At 40.5% G+C, this 24097-nt stretch overlaps 2 pseudogenes; one reads left to right on the top strand and one right to left on the bottom strand.

Annotated features, from left to right (window-relative positions):
* Positions 1–20956: 20956 nt before the first annotated feature.
* Positions 20957–21886, bottom strand: LOC147430383 (syntaxin-52-like; annotated as a pseudogene).
* A 658-nt stretch (positions 21887–22544) lies between these two features.
* LOC147430382 (photosystem I chlorophyll a/b-binding protein 2, chloroplastic-like) lies at positions 22545–23596 on the top strand (annotated as a pseudogene).
* Positions 23597–24097: the final 501 nt, after the last annotated feature.

The raw sequence follows: 24097 nt of genomic DNA, 5'->3' as shown, positions 1-24097 counted from the left end.
ACACCACATTTGTACTCTATTAGTTTTTCGAGCTAGTGTAGTAATACTCCGTGTAAATCCTAATTACAGAGTAGTGGATCAATCCCCTGAGTTGTAAGGTTCGTGCGAGCCGGCCCCATTGGACATTTAGAATGCCCTAGGTATAAAGGTCAATAACCTTAATGTGAAAGGAGGCTTATCTTTAGAAGAAGTGGGAGCTCAAAAAACGTACGCTCAAGCTACGAGCTACTCCAATCTGTAATTGATGCAACTAATGAATGGGTAATCAGTTTTCAAATCCGAAAGTTGCATTGTGTTCCTCTCTCTTTGCTCTTTATTTAAGTGTAAGCATTGTCAGTTTTGCTATGGTTCACGGCTATGCATCGGGTGAGCTATAATCTTAAATTGTTGTTTTTAGTAGTTTTGACCATAGGAGAGTGTTCTTTGACCATAGGACGACATTTTTGGCATGTTTTGTTGCAGTTTTCATGACCTTTTTCATGATGGATCATGATTTTGGTACCTTGTTGGATTGCAACCATACTTGCTAGGATAGTGCCCCTAGGTGTCCTAGACCTCCTCCTAAATTTTCATTGCATTTCGAATTCGAGTGCCAAAATGGCGTGATGACCTAGAGCTGTGAGAAAGGACATAGGAAGATTTCCCTGATCATTGAGTGTTGGTTTGCTTGTAGAGTTGTTGTGTTTGCTTATTAAGGTTCACTTCTTGAGATTGATGATCTCATAGAGTCTCCATGCCCCATCCGAGTCACTTTCCCTGAGTATTGACATTATGTTAGTGCCAGAAAGCTATGCTACAGATCCGTCGTGACGACCTGCTAACACCTCCCCTCTTATATTCTCTAGGAGAATAGCCATAGATTTCATCGGTATAGAGGAGGAAGGTGAAGAAGAAGGAGAAGAGGGTGACCTCTTTCTTGCCCTTTTCTTCCTTGGTTTCCTCTCTTCCCTTTTGGAGTGACGAGGAGAAGGACTATGGGTTAACCGTTTCCTCTTGGGAGGAGTTGGCGATCATTTAGTCCTCCTTCTTTGTGGAGCAACATCTTTGGAGGAATTTAGGGATTCATTGCTTTCTTGATCTTTGGATTCCTCCTCTCGTACGGGAGAGAGTCTTCTTTTGGGGGTCTCTTCAAGAGGCCTCATAAGCTCTCTCTCCTCTTGGAGAGGAAACGAAATCCCATAAGCACGAAGTTGTTGACTAACTTCGGCTTGCAAAGTGGGGTTGCCCATAGCTTATTGCAACCTAGTGACAAGATAATCAACAAACATGGGGGCATCATCATTGGCACCTTCATGTGCTAAATCAAAGTTATCAATGTTCATTCTCCTCTCTTGGTTATTGTCAGCCATGCTAATTAAACTTATGTGTTGACTTGATGTATGCTTTGGCAATTCAAAACCTTAGTTGCTACTCCTCTTAGCCTTTGAAAATAGGCACTTAAGTATCTACACCCACGGCTCGAATTGATTAATTATAGAGAGTAGTGGAGTGAGTCTAACATAGAAAAGTTGTCGAGGGATAGCTCCTTTTGAACTTCTTATGGCTCAGTAATAGTAAAGCTCCCGAGGTGTGCACCATATCCCACATAGTGGGCTCAAGAAAATCGATATTAGATCCTAGACTAACTTACCCTAATATAATTAACAAAAACAACCACTAACAGGCTACTTAAGGACCTCTCTACTTAAGCAAGAAAACAGAAATCAAATGCTCTAATACCAATGTAATGGAAATTGCCTATGAAATTTGAGAGTAGCGGAATTAAAAAATTAGGTAAAGCACTTTCGAGAGATTCTTTGTGAGCATAGCGGTTGAACTTAATTGATGGTAGTAACATAAACATGGTACTTAGTTAACTTGGCAACAATAATTTTGCAAGAGAGAGAGTTTAGAGAACATGACAATAGTTGAGGACCGGATTCATATGGAGCCGGTCCCCCCTCCAATAGACATTTGTATTATAGTTTCTCCCATCAAGAGAGACTTGGTACAATACAATCTTTGTGTTCCTTGTAGCTTAGGTAATGCAATGAAGATGGAAAGCTTGATGCATCAAAAGCATAACATAAACTTGAAGAAAGCATTAATCATCCCAAGCCTCAGTCCCAAGGCCTCAAACACCTTCGAAGGTGGAGAGAGCTAGCGGGGAATGAGGATAGGGAAGAGGAAGAAGAAACATTCCATAGGAGAAAGAAATAGTTCCTCACTTATCATTACTCTTCTGGCTAGAATACATAATATCATAGTAATGAAGATGGAGAAGATGGCAAGGTTAAGCATTGAAGCATGACTCTTGGTTGGATTTGCATTCCATAGCCAAGAGTGTTGGTGTAGGCTTTCACTCTCAGAAGCTTGGAGAAGGAGGTGGTGTTCCTCAACTTTCACCAAGTGAGAATGGCTTTGCAAATGAGTGTGTGTGTGTGGAGTATATCCCCCTAGCACCCCCCCCTCCTTGCTTTGGGCGAGTGGTGACCTTTCTACATGTTGCAAGCTCATTGGACCCCTCTCCCCCCTAGCCAATTACATGCAGCATGCAGTCAAGTACATGGGTAGTCTTTTGACAAGTGTCCTCCTTACTCCTTAGAGAGAGAGAGCTTGAAAATATCTAGATATTTGTTAGATAGAAGTAGAAGCTCATTGGACCCCTCTTTAGCCCAACCAATAGCATTCAAGCACACCATGTGGTTAAGCTTAGTGAGAGTCTGACATGTGTCCCATGTGCTCTTTTAGAATTCCCCTAACTTTGAGATTTTTATGCATGGGAAGTTTCTCAAGCAACTTCCTCATTAATTTTATAGGTTCTCTTTTTTGACTCAAGCATCTTATCCCCCATGCATAGGAAGTTTCTCAAGAAACTTCCTCATTAAATGTGACAAGTACCTCAAGTACCTTAGTCATCAAGCATGACAAGCACCTTAGGTGGAGTTCCCATCTCAAGCACAACCCTAGCTTGCTTAAGTTTATGTCGAGTTCCCACCTCAAGCACAGTCCTAGCTTGCTTAAGGTTCCCACCTCAAGCACAACCCTAGCTTGCTTAAGTTTAGGTCGGGTTGCCACCTTAAGCTCAGCCCTAGCTTGCTTAAGGTCAAAGGACCTTTAACACTAACCATTGGAGGTCTTTAATGAAGCTAACCCTAAGGTCTTCTAAGCTTCATTAGTTAACCTTGCTCTTTGACAGACCATCTCTCATTTGGACCCCTTTACCGTTGGCTGCGTGTTGAGATAGATCCATAAGCACATGTCTATATTCTAACCCTTATTCCCGTTTATTATCCCATATTAAATGATCAGTTTAATATGAGAAAATCATTTGGACTGGTTAGATATTAGAATTTAATGACAATCTCTATCTTAGGTGCACCTAAGATATAACCATGACCAAAATGACTTGACTCATCAGTTTCAATCACAGAATTGTTTATAGGGCTCACATGAAGCACCATGTCAATTTTCATCAAGTTCGGAAAAGTATAACTCATTCAAACCCCACAAGCTCTGAAAGCAAAAAAAGCACACACAAAGTAACCCTAACTCTTACCACAGGGATCAGAAAGCCATCATACCTCATGCACACCACCTGCAACACATACACATCCTGTACATCCAATCTGCATGCATTTACACACACATGTTTCTTAGGCACGCCTAAGATAAAGATTGCTAGAAATTGTGTTTTTTGTGCTCCTTGATTGCGTTATTAGCTTTTCTACTTGTTGGGAATTGCTGGAACTGATCTGACAACCAAATTTGGTGGTGGCAGAAGAATCTTTAAAAGAGGCAAATGTCATATGGCTGGCCAAGGAAAAGTCGAGAGCCAACATGTTCCTGTATACCATTGCATATTTAAAAGTGCACAATGATACCAAGTAGAAGTGAAAATTCTACCCAAGGAAGCTCAAGACCTTCCAAAAGAAGATGCAATTAGACCACTGTCAGAAGAGATCGGCCTCAAAGACTACATCTAGCTGGAACCATGTGGTGTGGACTACAGAGCATTTGAATTGTTACAAAACATCATTGAATAAGATCGGGCTACCATCTCAGACTTAAATGACACCCCAATCAAGGTGAACATCATAGAGGATTAGGTAGTAGATTCTTTAAGACTTCCCAAGAGAGGAAAGATCCTCAGCTGCCCACCATTGGCATATTCACTAGCAGATCCACATCATTCTTGGATCTCAAGCAAAAGGATATAGAATGGGCACTTCGACTCTATCATCAGTACTTCCATTTCATTGCAAAGAGGCCACCAAGATACACTGTTCCGAATCATGCAGTGGCTTCTACTTTCACCCAAGAATCCAAGATAGAGGGAGCCACCGAAGTAAACCATGCCCACTACATTCATACCACCCTCACACATTGAAGAAGCCAGAGAACATCTCTTTCTTAGGGGCTCCAGAAGTTCTCACAAGGACAACATATCATGCTATTGGCTAGGTAGAACACCTACAACCATCGCCAGAAAAAAATACATGGCTAGCAAGTAAAAGAGAAAAAAAAGTACAAACCAGAGCATCACCAATAGCCACAAGGTTAAAGAGGATACTTGTCAATGTCTTGATAAAAGAGACAATCACAGTAGCTACAACCGTAGCGAAGGCAACAAGGAAGATAAAGTGGATAAGGAGGAGCCTAAGAAAAGTCCATGTCTCATTGCACCAATAGAAGAGCCTACTCAAAAAGCGGCAAGGGTAGAGAGAGAAGCAGACGCATTTGAGCTCAAAAGAGGGCTCAAAGGCAATTTTGAAATGAATTGGAAACCCTCACCCAAGAGATTCAAGATTCGAACCAAGAATCCCATGTACCATTTGCATGATGATCCTATGGCAAGATTGGAATATCTCTATCAAAGAGAGGAGCATCAAAGAGAACAGTCAAAGACACATGAAGAAGAGTCAACAACACCACCAAGAAAGGAACTACCTGAACAAGAACAAGTACACAACAAGGAAATTCCACACACAACCCCTCCAAGTGAGCAACCTCGACAAGATGCAAGTTCTCACAATGTAGATTATTTAGAAGAACAAACAGAACCTCCTAAGAGGCCTGCAAAAGAACAAGATGACGAGTCAAATGAAGCACTCCCAACAGAAGATCAAGATACACAATCAGATTAGCCTGAAGCGGGCACTTATAGAAAGTTGAAAATCTTGGAAGACATCGATGAGTATGCCCAATATGCTCATGAAGATGTGGATAGGATGAGAGGGGAAATTTATGCTCACCATCAATAGCTTCATAGCCTACATACACGTCTAGATTTAGCTTATGATGTGGCTGGCCAAATCCTTTAATGAAACATACCAAGAGGCAATTGATATACAACACAAGATACTAGACGAGTTGACTACAAAATTCAAAGCAGAACTAGAAGGCCTAAGAGCAAAGAACCAGCAACAAGAGCAAAAACTTCAGGAGGTAAACACTGCGTTACATGAATTCACATTGTCAGTTCAATGATTGCAGGTATAACTAAACATTACAAATGCTCAATTGGCTTAGTTAGAGTCTCACTGCCAAGAACATAACCAACTGTTGAACGAACTCAGAGATAACCCCACCGTGGCTACACTACAAAGCACGGATGAGGCTTACAAAGCACTTGACTAGAAAGTTAGATATCTTGAAATGGAAATCAAGCTGGAGAAAATGTAGTGTTGTGAACTCTCCATACGGTTCATGCAGCAAGAAGAGGGATACCAGAAGGAAATAGTGGAGCTGAAGGAAGAACTTAGAAAAGCTCAAGAGGCTTCTAAGTCACAAGCATCCACATCAGGAGAAGAGCAACCCGATACAGCTATGGGAGATATAGATGCCTTGAAGTTTATGAACTTTGAAGAAGCTACCACTCTAGAAGGCAATATCCCAGAGCTTGTGATTCCCCAAGAGGAAGCCAGGCCCTCTGCTCCACCTAAAAGCCTAATTTCAGATGAAGAAGCAAGTGGAAGAAGAAACAAAGCAAATATAAAAAGAGGCAATACAGTGGGAAGAGAGAATCCTACATTCCATCAATGTCAATCTTCTCACACCAACAAATATCAATGAAGAATGGCATCAACAGGCTCTTCCCTTCCCACTAAGCAAGTTTGAAGTGTTATAGATTAAGGAAAGATTGTTGAAGGACATTGAAGCCAACCTTGCAATGTGGCATAAGATCTGGTTAAAATGACACCCCAAGTATCTCATCATGTATGAGAATGCACCTCCAAGTATAAAGCAAGATCTTGTGTAGTGTACGATCCCACAAGTATGTAGCTAGAAACATCACATTCTCATTCACGGAAGCGGCCAACATGGCTAAATTATCCAAGGTTTCCACCACCATTGAATGGAGCATCCACAAAAGATTATATGGTGTACAACCTCTCATCAACTATTCAATTGTTCCGCGGGATACCAGACTTCGACTGCATCATGTTGGTCAAGATCTCCAAGATGCACCTTATTGGTTTACAAACCTTCCACCGTGCAAAGAAAATAGATGCAACATGGATGTCTTTCCTCGAAGGCAGCAAGGGGTTATGCTATGACCTATCAGGGAAAACTTCGGAGGAAGTGCTCCATGATTTTAATGTCATGGTGATGTTCTTGCCCTCTTACTATATGCAGACCTTTGAAGAGTCATTCTATACGGGCTTCTTCACTTACAGACCAAAGATTCTTGGGCTTCTTCACTTACAAACCTTCCACCATGCGAAGCAAATAGATGCAACATGGATGTCTTTCCTCGAAGGCAGCAATGGGTTATGCTCAGGGCAAACTTCGGAGGAAGTGCTCCATGATTTTAATGCCATGGTGATGTTTTTTTCCCTCTTACTATATGCAAACCTTTGAAGAGGCATTCTATACGGGCTTCTTCACTTATAGACCAAAGATTTTTGGGCCAGTCATCACTAATCTACGAGAAAGGTTTGTTAACTATTCAAAAATTGAGAAAAAAAAAAGATCGCCATGCAGTTTATGTCCATGGAAAACAAAGAGATTTGCCTCAAGTATCAACAAGGACTGGAACAACATGCCAAGAGGACTGAAGCCAGAAAGCCCGATCACTACTTAGCACCCTAAGTAGCTATGTCACAGATGACACAGTCAAGGAGGGAGGGAATATTATCTACTTAGCTAGAAAGAGCATCAAAAATACATTATTCCTATTTTTATCTCCATTGATTGCCACCCATGCTTTATTGCTTTTTGCACTATAGAACGCTTGTGCTTGCAGTATTCGCGCATCCGCACCTTCATCAGGTCTTCATTGAAGTGCTCATCTCGACTTGACACGGGAAACTTTTCATGCAGCATGATGGTGACTCTATTTTTTAAATCATTTGATACTTCACTCCAGGTGTTTAGTATGTGGTGTCAAAACACCTAAGAGCAAAGGCCGTGCATGCGCGACATCACCTTCTTGTCGTCGTCATCCAAGATGATGTTGCCGTTGATGTCGACCGAGTACGGCAATCCCTCTTGCCTGTGACGCGTGACCCTGGGTGTCTTGGCAGGGGTCTCGAGTGGCATATCGATGGGGGTATGGATGACAAGTGTCTCCACTGTAGTCTGGGCCCCAAAGCGAGGAGTGTCGACTAGGGTGACTCCCAGAGGAGTAGCAAGTGGTGTGTAGCCAGGAACGGTTGATAGTCGTGTAAAACCTGGAGTAGAGGGTGATGTCGTGGCTGGTGTGGGGGTGGGAAAAGAAGGGGAAGGTAGGGAGCCTTGTCAACTACGAGGCGGTGTCGAAGCATCAGCGGTGGCATCTCTACAGCAACCGTCGCCGCCACGACTAGAGCGTTGGTGCCTATAAGAGTGTGTAGATCGTCTAGTCGACACCGAACTCTTGGAGCACGCTGATCTCTCCGAAGCAGAGGGAGACATTGAAGGAGTGGAACGACATGACGGTGCTCCAGAGCGATGATGCTCCTCGTACCACCGCCTTTGCTCAAGGTCCAAGGAAGAAAGAAACTGATCATCATCCATACCTGCATTAAATATACGAACGTTAAATCTTAATGATGAATGGAGAAGAAAATCTGAAAAAGTTATAATTTGATTAATCACAATTTAAATTTCACAAGTATAGCATATAGACAAGAATGGAAAAAACTCCACGTGAATACAATATATATTATAAAAAGGAGCAAAAATTCTCATATACAATGTTCATGGCATTAAGAGGTCTCTCTCTCATCCTCACATAACTCATCATAACTCCCTATGTCTATATAGAGTTCTCCGTTTAGGCAGACGTCCTCTGTTTCATTTTGTAGGTCCTTCGCATGCATCCCATAGAGAGTAGCAGCGCTAGGCTCATCTGGCACCACCTTAGCGGCTTTCGAATCAACATCCTCTCCGATCTCCTCCACTGATGCCGTTGTGATGGGAACATTGTAGCCCTCATATGTCCATGCACTATGATGGGCTACCTCTATGACATACCACCAGTTTAGTGGTGCAGACTTTGTAGGATGAAATACCACCTGCAAGAGCCACATAACTTACCTGAGTGCTTCCAGACCACCAATCCTCTAAAATTGGATGCTAAATATTTACAGAATTACTTTTTCACAATGCTCGGGTAGTACAAAAGTGTCTCAGGAGCTGCAATAGTTGGTCCTACTTATGTTGGCACATTGGATGTAGTTCGCTTTCTATGTAAATCTTTAGCGGAGCTCTCCTCGTTGAAGATCTCGTAATTATCACGCAAGTCAATTGCGTCCAGGCTGCATGCTTCCCAAGTCATGTGTTTTTTGCTACACAAAATAGCATGAAAGTCCTTGTTTAGTAATCCTTCTAAAAATACTGTGACAAGCCTTTCCTCAATTGGGATTTCCAACTTCAGACATATGTCTATATATTGTCTCATTTGACTCACACTATCTCTAATAGTTTCTCCTTGTTTTTGTTTGAAACTATAGATTTATGCCACCATACTATGCTTGATTACCATTTTTGAGCAAGCAGCAACAAATCTCATTGCCAAAGTTGGTAAATTGGTTATTAATCCAGGAGGTATGGTCTCGAACTAGGTTAAATCTTTTCCCTCTAAGGTCATTCCAAACCCCTCAAATTGTGTATGGAAGTCGGTTATGCGTTCAGCTCTCAAAACCTGTATGAGCTCGCTAAATGGTTATACTGATCTCCTAACCCCCCCTGTATTTTTTGACACATTTTTGGAAATTTGTTGGTCTGACTCTATGGTTGTGTTCAATACCCACTCTCTCTCTCTTTTAGTCAGTGTTTCTCCCATTAAACCTTCAAACCAACTGTTTGGTAGATGTCACTCATGTGGACCTCTCCTCTTCCCAATGTCACTCATTCTTTCCATGTTAAAGGTGGTTTCTCCATTCTTTCCCTGTTCCCATCATTGAGGTGACTGCCTCTAGTTGTGCTTTCTCTCTGATTGACCATGATATCATAGGCTCTATCATTCAGCCCTATGTTTTGTTTGGTTTTAGGTATTGTTCCTGTAATCACTTCTTGGATCAAATATCCCTAGTATTTGGTCTGTTCAATCTCCTTTGGAGTCATCATAGCAAAATTATTATTATAATAATCCCTAAAGAGGTGGACATGTAGTTCTACTAAACCCTTCTCCTTGATCTTGAAAATATACATGATTTTCAAGGGTGTTAATTGTCCTAGTTTGGCATGGATAGTCCATATCAAATACGTGACATTTTTGGCTTCCCAACAATAGACTCCAAGCCAAGGGTTGTTAGTGGGTATGCGCTTCAAAGGTTTTGTATCTATCAAGTCAAATCCTTCTAATTCTAGCACGTGAGGTTCTTCTTTCACAGTCTTATTAGGAATTAGAGTATCAACCTCTTATTCAACTTTTAAAAAAGATGAGAGTAAATTCAACTTTTATCACTTGAACGGGGCCACACAGCTTGAAAAAGTTATCCTTGGTCTCAAATTCACAAAATTATTTTCTGGTGAAAAATTTATCTTCGGCACGCCTAAGATACATCTTCCCTATTTCAACATATGTTTGCTCAATGTGACTTGTGTAGGTTCCTTTATGTGATTTCAAGCTTGTCTAATGAGTTTCACAAAGTTTGGATAGTTTACCATGTTTTGTCTAATGAGTTTCACAAAGTTTGGATAGTTTACCAGTGTTTTGTCACCTGTTTTGATGTATAATGGTTTAATGAAGTAGTGCGAGTTGAAAATTTGGCAAAATGCCCCCTCTGGATGGACTTCTATCTTCGTTGCGCCTAAGATGAAACTCTACCAAAATTTGACATTTTGCAATCTTTAAACTCTACCAAAATTTGACATTTTGCAATCTTTACTTCACATATTAATTTTCCCATAAGTTTTAGGACTTATCCACACATTGGTTTCAAGTTTTAGCCAAAACTGAATTTACTTTTGTTAATTTTCTCAAAAGTTAGTGCTTTTTTCTAGATTTGGGCTTGACCAGGCCTTTTAGTGATCTAAATGTTTTCAAAATCAAGGGAAATAGTCTAATCAAGTTGGTATATCACCTTGCAAGTTCAATTTCACAATGTCAGTCCCAAAAACCCACTATCGATCTTAGGCGCACCTAAGATCGATTTGGCTTTTTTTTTGTTTTCTTCATGCACCTTAGATCAAATGCAATCCTAATGGTTTTCTACTTACCTAGTCCTACTGAACATGACAAAAGAGTGCAGAAAGTGGAGAATTCAACTTTCAATCTCTTATTTCTAATTTCTACTTAGGTAATACCCTTATCGACCATTAGCTAGTCTCAAGGACCCTTCACCTAGATCGTCCTACTAAACTAATGCTTTCGAGGTCCTTAAAGAGTATCCTACTCTCAAGCACCTCTCAGTCGTGATAAAGTCAAAAATTGTGTTACTCTAGCCGAAACTAGAGGAAGTAATGGAAATTTAATTGAATGCTTTGGGTTTTTCTCTAGTCTAGATTCCCTTATCCCAGGCAATGGCGCCAAAATGTCGGTCGGCTACCAAGCCTCACCATATCGATGCTAGAAAAGCGAGAACCACAGACATAAAATGTCAATCTACCGTGGGACATAGTTGACTTGACTAGTACACAGAGGCTACAAGAGATAGCTAATCTCACAAAAAACCTAAGTCCAATGTGCTCTTTCCTAGATTAGTCTCAGACGTAACTTTCCTTACCGCAAGCCTCGCCCAATGATTTTGTATAGCTACAATGCTCCAAAGCAAACTTACTAGCTAGAATGTGCAGAGTATTCTCAACATCCCCATATAATCAAAAGTCATTTTTGACACTCAGATAAAACCACATTTTAGATAAACAACCTATTTTGGGTAGGTCAGTTTCAGCATCTGAAGCACTCTATAGTTTCCTTAGGACGTGCTCTATCTATCTCTATGGTCAAAAATCAGTTTAGATGTGAGTATTGTGCATAGGGAATGAAAATAGCTTGTACAGGGACATGACTAAAAACACAACTTTAGCACAAGAAACTTATGTAGAAAGAGAGAGCTTTCACCTGTGAGCGCATTGGTATGCTCGGATTCACAATGCAACACCCCATAAGGGAGACACAAACAATCAAAAGAAACAAAGAACTCACATTACTCAGATACAGCGTGCGCAAAATCAATGTTATTTTAGAATCGTGAAATGTACTTTAGGATTAAAATAACATTGATTTGGGTTCTGTTTTCCCAACTTCCAAAAGAATTGTCATTTTCCCCAAAAACTGGTCAAATTGGACTTTCCACAATGTTCTCATAATTGCACCTTGACTTCACCATATTTTGCCCTTGACTTGCTAGTCACCCCAGTACAATTTTTAATCGTTGCGTCACTCTTTGACTATTCGCTGTTTTTCTTGAGTTCGTTTCTTCTCCTTATAGATTTTTTGAAGCATGTCCTGGGTTAGTGGCAAATGATACTTTTTAAGCCTACATCCACTAAACCAATTGGGCATTTCTTCCCCATCTAATGTAGCAAGGTTGACAACCTCACTTGGTGATAGATTTTTAATCACAAAGGGTCCTATCCCTCACTTTTTAAGTTTCTTGGGCGTGTTGTTTTAATGTATAAAGTAGGAACATAATCGCCTATTTTAAATTCTTTTGAGCGTACATGCCTATCAAAAAACTCATTTTGCCTTCTCTTCTGAGCATAGATAGAAGCTACAGCTTTCAAGCGGAGCTCATCTAGCTTTTCAAGGTCGTCTACTCTCAAAGACAACTTATGGCCGGTCCATTCTAGTTGTTTAGCTACCCTTAGTGTTGGGATTAAAAACTCCAAGGACAAGATAGCGTTAAGACCAAACACCATGTTATACAGTGTTGTTCCAATAGATGTCTTATAAGCTACTCTTTAAGCCTACAATGTAGAGTGCAACTTTTGATCCAAATCGATCCTTGGATCAGTTACTATTTTAGTCAATACAATGCACAAGGTTTTGTTTGTGGCTTCAACTCGTGGATGGTAAGGAGCAGACTTCTTGTGAATTACCATGAATTCATCTATAAGATTTTCAATAACTTCATTAGTGAAATGTGTGCCACGATCACTGACAAGTTCTATTGGTAGACCATATTTGACACAGACATGTTCATAGAGAAATTGTGTAGTGGTCCTTGCATCTGCTTTTTGTGTGGATTTTTCTTCAGCCCATTTAGTGAGATAGTCCGTGGTAACAATGATATATTTGGGCATGATTTCTATAAGTGGGCAGTGAAATTGGACCTACAAAGTCTATACCCCAATTAGCAAAATCTCTAGCTCCCATCATTGGCCTTAAAGGCATGTCATCCCTCTTTATTGGCACTTTGGTATGCTGGGAAGCATCACATCTTTTAACATATTCTTCAGCGTCCATATGTAATGTAGGCCACCATATTCCCATGGTTAAGACAATTTTTGATGTCTTATCCCCTGAGAAACGGCCTCCACTTATTACTCCATGTGCCTGCTTTAAGATTGGCAAATACATGCTCTCGATTAAACATACCTTGAGATGATTATCCTTTCCTCTCTTATAGAGCTGTTTTACAATCAATGTGAAGTCTCAAGTCTCTATCTCTATAGCTCTTTGATGTGCTCTAGAGGTATTTTCAAGAAATGTTATCGTTGTTAGGTAGTCAAATATATGTTGACTCCATCTTTGTGCAATTGTCACTTGAAATAGTGTTGCATGTTCTAATGGTGGTGTAGGTCTGCATGAAGCACAGTTAGTAACATACTCATGAACATCAACGCACATATATGGCCAATAAACTCCTAATTGTTTCAATCACTAATATGTTTTTGTTTGTGAGCAATGACATGCTAAACATATGCTTCTAAAAGACAACAATCATACTCTTTGGGACTTAAGCATAATTGTAAAATGTTGTCTGAGCCTAAATGATACAAACATCCACCAATTAATTGAAAATTCTTGGATTGCCAGATCATCTGTCATTTAAATTCTTGCTCAGTCCTATCAAACTCTCCTCAGTAGGACAATAAAATGATTATCTCCTGAGACCACTTGGGTACCATTTCAATATTGAGAAGATATGCATCAGAGATGTCATTGTCTACACCTTAAGAAGCTTCTCCATTTGGCAATCTTGAAAGATGATTTTCTCAAAGATGTTTCTTCCCCCTTTTAACCACTACTATAAAATCAAACTCCAGCAATATAATAAACGATCATACAATGCGTTCAATATTGAATGGTTTTCTAACAAGGTATAAGAGGGCTTGATGATCAATAAAAAAACACAAACTGGTTTGCAAGGAGATTGAACATTTAATGCACTAGTAACTTGTGTGTAGTGAAAATTGATAACATAGTGAGCATTTCATTATTAAGAACAAGTTCCTAATGAATATAGAGAGAGTACTTAATTGAGAAAGCGACATAGCAATTTACACCTAGCTAATTTGGCATTGACAATACTTGAAAAGAGAGGAAATAGAACAATTGACAATAGTTGAGGAGTGGATTTACATGGAGCCGGTCCCCCCACCATAAAGGCTTTGTATTATAGATTCTCCCATCAAAGGAGACTCTTGTACAATACAATCTGTGTGTTCCTTGATAAAACTAGTTGGTGTAATGAATATGGAAGCTTCATACACCAAATTATGCTTGAAAAACACACCTAGTGTCCCTAGCCTCAGTCCCAAGACCTCACACACCTTCAAAAATAATGAGAGCTAGCAGGGAATGAGGATAGACTAATAGGAAGAAGAGGTATCTTACAAGAAAGAAGTATTCTCCTCACATAATCACTCTAATAGCATAGATTTGCTTAGTAATTAGCATGGTAGAGGAGATGAGCATGCCATTGAAGCTTGGCTCTTGGTTGGATTTGCATTCCATAGCCAAGAGTTGTTGGTGTAGGCCTCTACTTCTCAATGCTTGGAGAAGGAGATGGAGTTCTTCTTGCACACATGACTTGTGTGTGTGTGTGTGTGTGTGTGTGTGTGTGTGTGTGTGTGTGTGTGTGTGTGTGTGTGTGTCTGTGTAGCATTGTGTTAGACTAGAATGCAACCCCCTCTCTCATCTTGGTCGACCCCTCTTGCTAAATGCTCTTGCTGGCCTCCCATTGGCTCCTATAAAGCTTAGCCAATCACAAATTAGAAGCATAGTTGATAGCCTTTTGACAAGTGTCCCCTTGAGAGCTTTAGTTATTTAATTAATTCATATAAATCTCATTGGACCTTTTTGTCTTCTGGACAATAGGAATCAGGGAAGCCATTCGGCTGCTAGATGCTCATTGGACCCCTTAGTAGACTATCCAATAGTCTTCTAGGGAGCTTAATTTCTATTAGTTCTTTTATCAAGCACTTTTCAATTGATTAGACTAAATTTACTCTAGCCTAATTCTCATTGGTCCACCTCTATGGCCATCCAATAGGATTTGAGGGGAGGTTGGGGACAACTAGCCTAGGAGCTTGACATGTGTCCAATATTCCCTTTGTGTAAAGGGGAAGCCTTGGAGTGTGTGTGTGTGTGTGTGTGTGTGTGTGTGTGTGTTTCTCTCTCATCCCCTACAAAGTGGGCTTGCCCCCTCCTTCCTAGGGATGTGGGAAGAATTTTTATTCTTCCCATGACCATCCAATTCCCCTATGCTTTGGCCATTAGATAAAAGGTTTAATTTTTGGAACCATAGCCTATGGAAGTCTTAATGGAGCTGAACCTTAGGTCTTTTAAGACCCATTTGAGTACATTGCTCTTTTGCAGGCTATCCCCTTTTGGATCCCTATTTCCCCTCCTTTGGATCCCTGACAGAGACCATTCTGCAGCCTTACCAATATTCTAGCTTTTACTCTCCTAGTACTTCCCCATATTAAATGATCACTTTAACATGAGAAAATCATTTGGGAGTATTAAATATTAGTTTTTATGACATTACCTCTCTCTTAAAATCATAGTCGTCCGTGACTATGAGGTAGAGAAGATAAAGCCTAGTCATTAGTCCGTTCGCTAGCGGGTAGAGGACCCCTATTTTACTCTAAGACACCATCCCAGAATGGATGACTAGTTCATTTGGTCCTTGAGAGCGTTAGCTTCCACAAGCATGTCTACACATTAGTCCAAATCAATCTTCTGTGGTAGAGTGGCAAGTTGTACTTGGTGTTTGAGAGACATCATCCCAGAATGGATGACTAGTCCATTGTGTGCTTCAGAGCGTTAGCTGCCACAAGCATGTCTACACATTAGTCCAAATCAATCTTCTGTAGTAGAGTGACAAGCTGTACTTGGTGTTTGAGAGACATCATCTCCACAAACATGATCCTAAGCATGCATACTTATTAAAATTTGTGCATAATAAAGAAAAAGAGAGTCTTATAAGAGAAAAACTTCGTTCATTTATACATATTTACATTTGCTTACTCTAGGGAATCATTGTAAGCATTGGCAAGGTTTAGGTTATCCTTTAGTTGTATGCCTTGCATCCATCTAGCATCTTCAAAAGGATAATCTTTAAACTTGATAAGATATCGTCGCATAGTCTTACCACCCTGTAATACCTTGTCTTCGTGTTGGAGAATGGACTCGGGCTGCAACACCTCTTCTTGGTCCTCGATCTCCAGTGGGTCTTCAATAATTGGTTCTTCAGGTGGCTCTCCTTTGTAAGGCTTTAGTAGGATCACATGGAAAGCATTGTGTATGAGCCAATGGCTTTGAGAGATCCGATAGTGTAAGCACATATTGAGAGACAAGATTTCCTTTAACACTAGAATGGTAACAGGACACTTTTATGTCCTTGGACACTTTTGTGTCCTGTTAAGTGACCATTTTGCTTGAATTATTTGAAGAGTATGAAAATGAATTTCTAGGTGCTATATATCCACAAAGTTACCTTATGAGCTGAAAAAAACTTAGCATTTTTTTTGGAGTATCAATCTCACCATTAACCTTACTCTTGCACAACATTTTTGAACCTAAACTGTGTGAAAAAACGGGTCCTGTTTTTGGATTTTTTTCAATTTTTGGCAACTATATCACTCTAAACTTCATGTTTGTGAGGTTTAGATGGCTAGAGGTTAGGCCTTGATAGTTCTCAACATGTTTTGATGCTTGTAGGGAGAGCTAAGTGTTAAAATTGAAAGTTATGACCAATTTACAAGAATTGCATAATCCTGTTTTTTGGCCAAAATTAGCACTTTTATGATTTTTTTGGTGGCTTTCTTGATATCCAAATTCAATTTTGATTGTGTAAGTGTAATGTATAACATAAAGCTAATCTTCCTTGAGTTTTGGGGGACCTAATATGCTATATAGCATAGTATATGATGATGGTTGAGTTTTTTGATTGCTGAAGAATACGATACATTTTAGAGTAGCAAGTATAACTTTCTCAATATTGCTAGTTTCTTAGGCCAATTGTGTGTATTTTGTAGGTAGTAACCATATCTAATCATAGACTACAAACTTGGCTAGATATTGAGTAGTTTCTATTGGTTTCTAGAGGTCATAATGCTAAACCTAGTTTTTTCATGTTTGCTGTATTTAGCACTTTATCATTGCCCCCAAAGTTCCAATTGTAAGAGATCCATTATCCTTTTGACATGCTCCATTGCTCCTTTTGAATCCAAAGGCCCAAAGGGAACTAAGAAAATATGTATATAGTATCTGTATTGAGCGTGACTATAGAAACTTTGATGATAGGTCCGTAGATTTGCAAAAATGCAACTTTTTTGTACCTATTTTTTTTGCCCAAAAAAAATTTGGTGAGGTAAAAGCAACCATATGTTTTGGTCACCAACCCACTGAAGTTAACGGGGCATTTTATCTCATGTCCTACAAAAATCTCCACTCTTATTTATATGCAATCAACCGTAAGAAATTGTTGTTTTGGGCAAAATGCACTAGTCCATCAACTTTGGAGGCTTGTAGTGACTAAGGGATGAGAAAAACTACAAGTTTCTCATTTTTTCCATATGTAGTAGTTATTTAACTATAAGCTCATGAAAGGATTTTTCAAAATGAGTGGATCTACTACGGTTTTGGAATTTTTTCCCAAAACCCTGAAAGGACACTTTTATGTCCTGTTAGGTTACAATTCTAGTGTTAAGCTTTTTGAAAGCATTGTTCTCCTTGGTGGACCATATATAACTAACATTTTTTTTTGTTAGGTCATGTAATGGTCCCACAATTTGTGAGAACTTTTCTATGAAGAGTCTATAGTATGCACACATACCTATCAAGCTTCTTAGTTCATGCAGATTCCTTGGATTAGGCCATCCTTTTATTACCTCTAGCTTTGATGGATCCATTTGGATGCTATCTTGAGAGATAATGTGACCTAAATACTGAATCTCTTGTAAGAAAAAATCACTTTTCTTTCGATTAATATAACGTTTATTCTCTCGTAAAACTTAAAATATTACCTGGAGGTGTTTCTTGTGTTCGTCTAGTGAATTAGAGTAGATAATTATATCATCAAAGAACACTCCAGTAAAGGTTTGGTGAGGCCTGAATAGTTTCTCCATCAAGCGGTTAAATGTGGCTGGTGCATTGGTCAAGCCAAAAATCATGACAATGTACTCGTAAAGACCAAACTTAGTGCAAAATGCGATCTTTAGAATGTCTTGATCAACTGTCCTTACTTGATGGTAGCCACTTTTTAGGTCAATCCTACTGAACTAGGTTGACCCTTGTAGCTTATCAAATAGGTCTTCTACCCGTGGAATGTGAAACCTATTCTTGATAGTGATCCTATTTAGTGCTCTATAGGAGACACACATACGATATGTGCCGTCTTTCTTTTGCACTAATAACATTGGTGAACAAAATGGAGATGAGCTAGGCCTAACCATGCACTTCTCAACTAACTAATGCACTTGCCACATAATCTCCCTTGTTGAGCTTGGGAAACTCTATAAGAAGGTTTATTAGGCAGTGAACTTCCTAGAAAATTTCCAACTGCATGGTTGCCATTGCCTCGTTTTGGAGGTCTTTTTCTCTTTGACCCTGATTCTACTCGCAATTTCATATCCATAGAGTTGGCCACCAAGCTAGGCATCCAAGCCTATGAGATGGGAGATGTCCTACCTGCCGATGGTGCTTTCAAGGGGCAAGAAGCCTCAGTCATTCCCTTAATTGGAAAATTGAGGCTCCATGTCCAAAGCTATGTGGACAAGGAGGATTTCTTTATCCCTCCTCTCAAGCATGAGGATGTCATCCTAGGGGCACCATGGTTTGATCGCATGGCTGCCAATGTTACATTCCCTGAAAGGCAAATCTACTTTAGGTTCAAGGAAAAAGATATGTACATAGATGCTAAGGAGTTGGATAGTACCATACCTCTTGTACATAAGCAAGCTTTCAATAAGTCAATAAAGAGCTCTATTTTTTTGTACATGATTTTTGTTAAAGATCCTCAAAATGAATCTAATGCTTTAGCAAAATATAATCAAAAGTAATTAGAGTTATCCAATTTCCTCAAGGGGTTTCAAGATGTTTTTATTGATGATATCCCTTGTGAGCATCATGTTCTCTTACCTTTCCCCAAGCATGTCATAGAGGAGATCCTTTGTGATGAGCATCCTCTTCTTGAATTTCGACCAAGGTAGCTCTAAGAGGCTCATTACGTGTATTCTTGTGGGGCAAGCATGATAGGCATGCCCTTGCTCCCCGCACTTGAAACAACGGTTATCTTTTCAATAACACTCTAGCTCTTCAGGAGAGAGTTTATTTTTGCCTTTATAAACTCCCTTCTCCTTAGCTTTGTTGTTGTTGGCGTTGCCTTTGGGAGACTTTTGGATATTGTCCTTCCCCTTAGGCTCGTTACGGTCCTTGTTTTCTGTGGGCTTAAGATCTCTCTTAGCCCCTTGTTGGAAATTGATTTGTGAAGCCACCATGGTATGGTGTATGACTGCAGATATGGTGCGTGACCTTTGGGAGTTAACATACTCCGCCATATCCTCAGTTAAACCCGCACGAAATTGTTGTTTTTGCTCTCCAAAATCCATCTTTTTGAAGACAGTGACTTTGAGATATAAATCCCAAAACTTGTCTACATATTTGTGAATAGATTCGTAGGGAGAGAGCTTCACCGTTTTCTCGTAGGCTACACCACCATTTCCTGGCGGACTTTTGAAAATGGAGTGTTACCATGCACCGAGAGATTTTTTTCGAGCAAGGACAAACCCGAACAAGTGTTTGGACACGATATAGAAAATTTTATCATGAATAGATTATTTATCATTTGTTATATATTCATGCACCACAACAAAAAGGGTTATCGATGAATAGACTACCTCCTAAATTCCAAAACATCAAAGTTTACTTTTAAGAAAATAAACACAATATTTGAAAATATTATCTTCTCTCTTAGGCTCGCTTGGGCTTCACATGTTTGAGCATAAAGTAAGATTGATAGAATAATAAGAGCTCTAGCCCTGTACTTAATGTTCAAGTCATCGTAAGTTTCTTTTTGTAAGGTCATTTGTAGTGCTCCTATGTCTAGTACTTTGGTTCTTGATTGTCATTTTTTATACTTGAGAGCATGTGCATCCTTCCTCATCTTAGACACATCAATTTGATAGCAATTTATTGCACCTCATTAGTTCATTTATACACCAATCATCTTTTCCATGTCGTCTTGTCCTATCTATACTCTACAAGGCTGTGATCTTCATACAAAGACACCCTTCTTACACGACACATCATTGACAAACACCATAACTAATTATGAAAGGCTTCTTTTGTTACAATAAAATCATGTTTTTCCTCAATTGACCAATATAGGAATTTTTTAATCAATTTACAAAAACAACAACAAAAATTTATAGAGTTATATGCCTAGAATTTTCTAGAAAGGCATCGTCCTAGGTGTTTGGGAAAAATGTGTCTCAACTTAATATCATGTCCTTTTCAATTTCAAAAATGCCCGTTGACTCTCCCTCTCCCTCTTATTTTTAGAAAATGCCAGGCACCCCACATGGTGCATGAAATAACTCTCTCTCTCTCTCTCTCTCTCTCTCTCTCTCTCTCTCTCTCTCTCTCTCTCTCTCTCTCTCTCTCTCTCTCTCTCTCTCTCTCTCTCTCTCTCTCTCGATAAAGAAAAAACTAATCCGTTACTCTAATTCAAAACAAACATCACAAAATAAGACGTCTCATGTCTTGTTGGGTATTCAGTATTAACAAACCAGATACCAATCTTTGCTTGCACAGAAGGAAAAAAGTAGTTCAACCTTGATAAAAGGAGGTCCTCCAAACAAGAATTTACCCATAGCATACACACACTCTATGTTACAGCTTCCTTTTGAATCACCGACCATGGTCAATGTTGAGGCGGCTTTGATAGAATCATGAGACATGATGATTACATGCATTACTTATTTGTCAAACCATTTTTTTTTTTTGCCAGCAGCAATCACTTTAGAAGTCAGCAACAGCTTGTGAATTCCAAAGGGCCACATACTAAAACCTCACCATCAATCCTTTGCTCGCACAAAGACACCTCACACTGTACCCTATCAGCACAATTATGACGAGGGCTAGCAAACCTCACAAATATCGGATCAACGCAATTATGGTAAGGGCTAGTATCACAATCAAAAGAACCATCAAGTTGAGGGACATCACTGAACACCCACTGCTTGTCTTCTGCCCCAGTACGCCTAGCCTCCTCTGCATAGCGTTCAGTTGTGTATTTGTTATGTCTGTGTCGTCATCTAAATTATCCAAAAGCTTTGTGTGCAAATCCAGCGTTTCATTTACAGCCAAGGCAATGTTTTTTGTGCTTGTCATTGTCTCTTCATGATTCAAAAGGTCATCATCTTGCTCCCGCATGATCTGCCAGACTGTCATTGAAGCCGAGCAATTCCATAGTTATCTAAGCCTATTGTTCTATTGTTCTCTTTAGGTTCCCCTCTCCCATCCTGACCCAATAGATTAATCGTGTTAGAAGCTTGGGAGGAATTTAGGCTGTTTGACATCTGATTCATCCTAGAATGAAGACTCAGAAAATTGTCTTGTTGTTTTCTTAAGTCCTTTTCATTCAAAGATTTGGTGAGGGAAGGATTGCTCAAGAGGGACTGAAGGCTGTCAAGGTGGGTACCAAGCATGGTGATATTCTGTCTGTAGTCAAGACACGACAAGCAATCATATACGATCAGAGTGCCATTGAGCACATGGACAACTTTAAGGGATCCATTAGTAAGTGAGGCAATTTTGGATTCACAGACAACCACAACACAAAGTTTCAAAAGAACAAACATGCAATATCACTAAGAGATGACTGAGTGAGCATAGGAGGTCAAAGAGAGAGCAATGTATTACTAGCTTGTGGGAAAAAACGAGGCGGGAATTGTTAGCAGCACGGGACCCACTGCCAACGGGGGCTACGGAGTTGCGCTCTGCAATGCAGGCTGCTATATCCTATGCAATCCAGACTGCATCCTCAAACTCTTGGATCCATGAATCATTCTGTGCCATCATATATGACCCTACAATGAGGTGCAAAGGAAGAGCGGTCCCAAGTTCATGCGGGAACGAAGGGCGGGGGCACCTTCAAAACGCGTTCACAATCCCTCACATCACGCCAATGTCAAGCAGAAAAAACAATATGCGCTCTCTCTCTCTCTCTCTCTCTCTCTCTCTCTCTCTCTCTCTCTCTCTCTCTCTCTCTCTCTCTCTCTCTCTCTCTCTCTCTCTCTCTCCTTCCTCTGTAGCCCGCCACCTCTAGCGGCCTCCTTTAGGCGTCCCTTTTCACCTTTCCATGCGAGGCTCGGCCCTCTCAGTTCTGTAGATCCGCCCTGTCTAGGCAACCTCTGTAGGCAGCCCCTGCTCGGCCAACTCTAGCTCCGCGACTCAGTCCTGCTCAGGATAATTAAATGAAGAGAGAGAGAGAGAGAGAGAGAGAGAGAGAGAGAGAGAGAGAGAGTTTTATAGCAGAGAGGATCGGAGAGAATATGGGGGTTTGGTCTCTTAGTTTTTTTAAAAAAAACTGAGAGAGAGAGAGAGAGAGAGAGAGAGAGAGAGAGAGAGAGAGAGAGAGAGAGAGAGAGAGAGAGAGAGAGAGAGTCATTGTGCTTGTGGGCACCCAACAGAATAGAGAGCAGCAGCTGAAATTTATCACCGCGAGCTTGTGGCTATGGCGTTCGCGGTGTGCTCCTCTAGCAGTCTCATAGCTATGGTAGCATCCAGCATGAGCAAGAGCTCCTTTGTGTTTGGACGGGCATTGCGTGATGCACCCGTAGAAGCTACATTTGTTCCATCAAAGAGGGCCCTCACTATTTCGGCGGCGACAACCGACAGGCCTTGCGATTCCCTGGCAGCATTCCTTCGGAATGGCTTGATGGAAGCCTACGTGGGGACTTTGGATTTGACCCCCTTGGTCTTGGATCCGAGCCCGAGCTTCTCAAGTGGTTTGTGTAATCAGAGATAGTGGACTGTAGGTGGGCTCACAAGAAGTTTTAGACAAATTCTCACAATAATTCCCACATTGTGACTTACCTCAACATCATGAGTTTCTGTGAGAGAGACACCACATACCTAGCTAGGTACGATTGGGGGCAGGGGACCGCCGGCCCGATGGGGGGGCCGGCAGTCCGCTGCCCCCAATCATACGTAGCTAGGTATGTGGTGCCTCTCGAGCAGAAGCTCATGATGTTATGCATGGTATGAAAAACACTGAAAAAAGACTCCGTTTTCCTACATGAGAATATTTCTAAATCTTCTTGTGGCTATGTTGGGTGCTGCTGAAATATTCATTCCAAAGCAGGAATTTTGAACACCCCATCCTGGTACTTAGCTGGAAAGGCCGAGTATTTCACAATTACGACTATCCTGTTCATAGTGGAGCTTATATTCTTAGGCTAAGCTAAGGGCCAAAGATGGGCAAACATCATTACTCCAGGATCAGTGAATACTGACCCCATCTTCACCAATAACAAGCTAATAGGCAGAGATGTTGAATATCCCGGTGTCTTCTGGTTCGACCCTCTTGGTTGGGGCTCTGGTTCTCTTGAGAAGATCAAGGAGCTTAGGACTAAGGAGATAAACAATGACATAATCGCTATGTTGGCTGTTATGGGTGCTTGGTTCCAAGCAATCTACACGGGCATTAGCCCCATTGACAACCTTACCGCCCATCTTTCCGACTCTGGTCACAACATTGTTTTCTCGGCTTTCTTGACCAAGTGAGCAATGATCGTTGTACCTCCATCACTTGGAGCAGATATTGACACTCACTTCCTTTGTATGGCAATTGAGAAGTTCGTAAAAACCTTTTATTTGGTTGGAAGGTCCTATTTTGTTGTGTAAGTTGTGCTTGCTACTACTGTTTTGTCAATTTACTTGTATCATGTTTCATTGCATTACCTTGAGGATATGAGTCAGTTTTGATTACAAAACATGCTTGCTCTGGTTGTTATTTACATCAAAAGTTTGCCACTGTTCTCTGACCAAATGCCTCTCATTCGATCCCTTCATCTCTCCTAGTTAATAAAGATAATGAAGTCTGGCTTGAATGAGAGAGAGAGAGAGAGAGAGAGAGAGAGAGAGAGAGATCCACGACAAAGAAGAAGCAAGCAATCCAAGAGAGGGGCTCACGTTGCAGTATCAATTGTTTCTCTCTCTCTCTCTCTCTCTCTCTCTCTCTCTCTCTCTCTCACACACACACACACACACACACACACACACACA

This window comes from Adiantum capillus-veneris, chromosome 22 (genome assembly GCF_014529385.1).
Source record: "Adiantum capillus-veneris isolate H3 chromosome 22, ASM1452938v2, whole genome shotgun sequence".
Taxonomy (NCBI): domain Eukaryota; kingdom Viridiplantae; phylum Streptophyta; class Polypodiopsida; order Polypodiales; family Pteridaceae; genus Adiantum; species Adiantum capillus-veneris.
The sequence above is the reverse complement of the archived record's forward strand: the minus strand, read 5'-3'. Positions and strand labels throughout refer to the sequence as shown.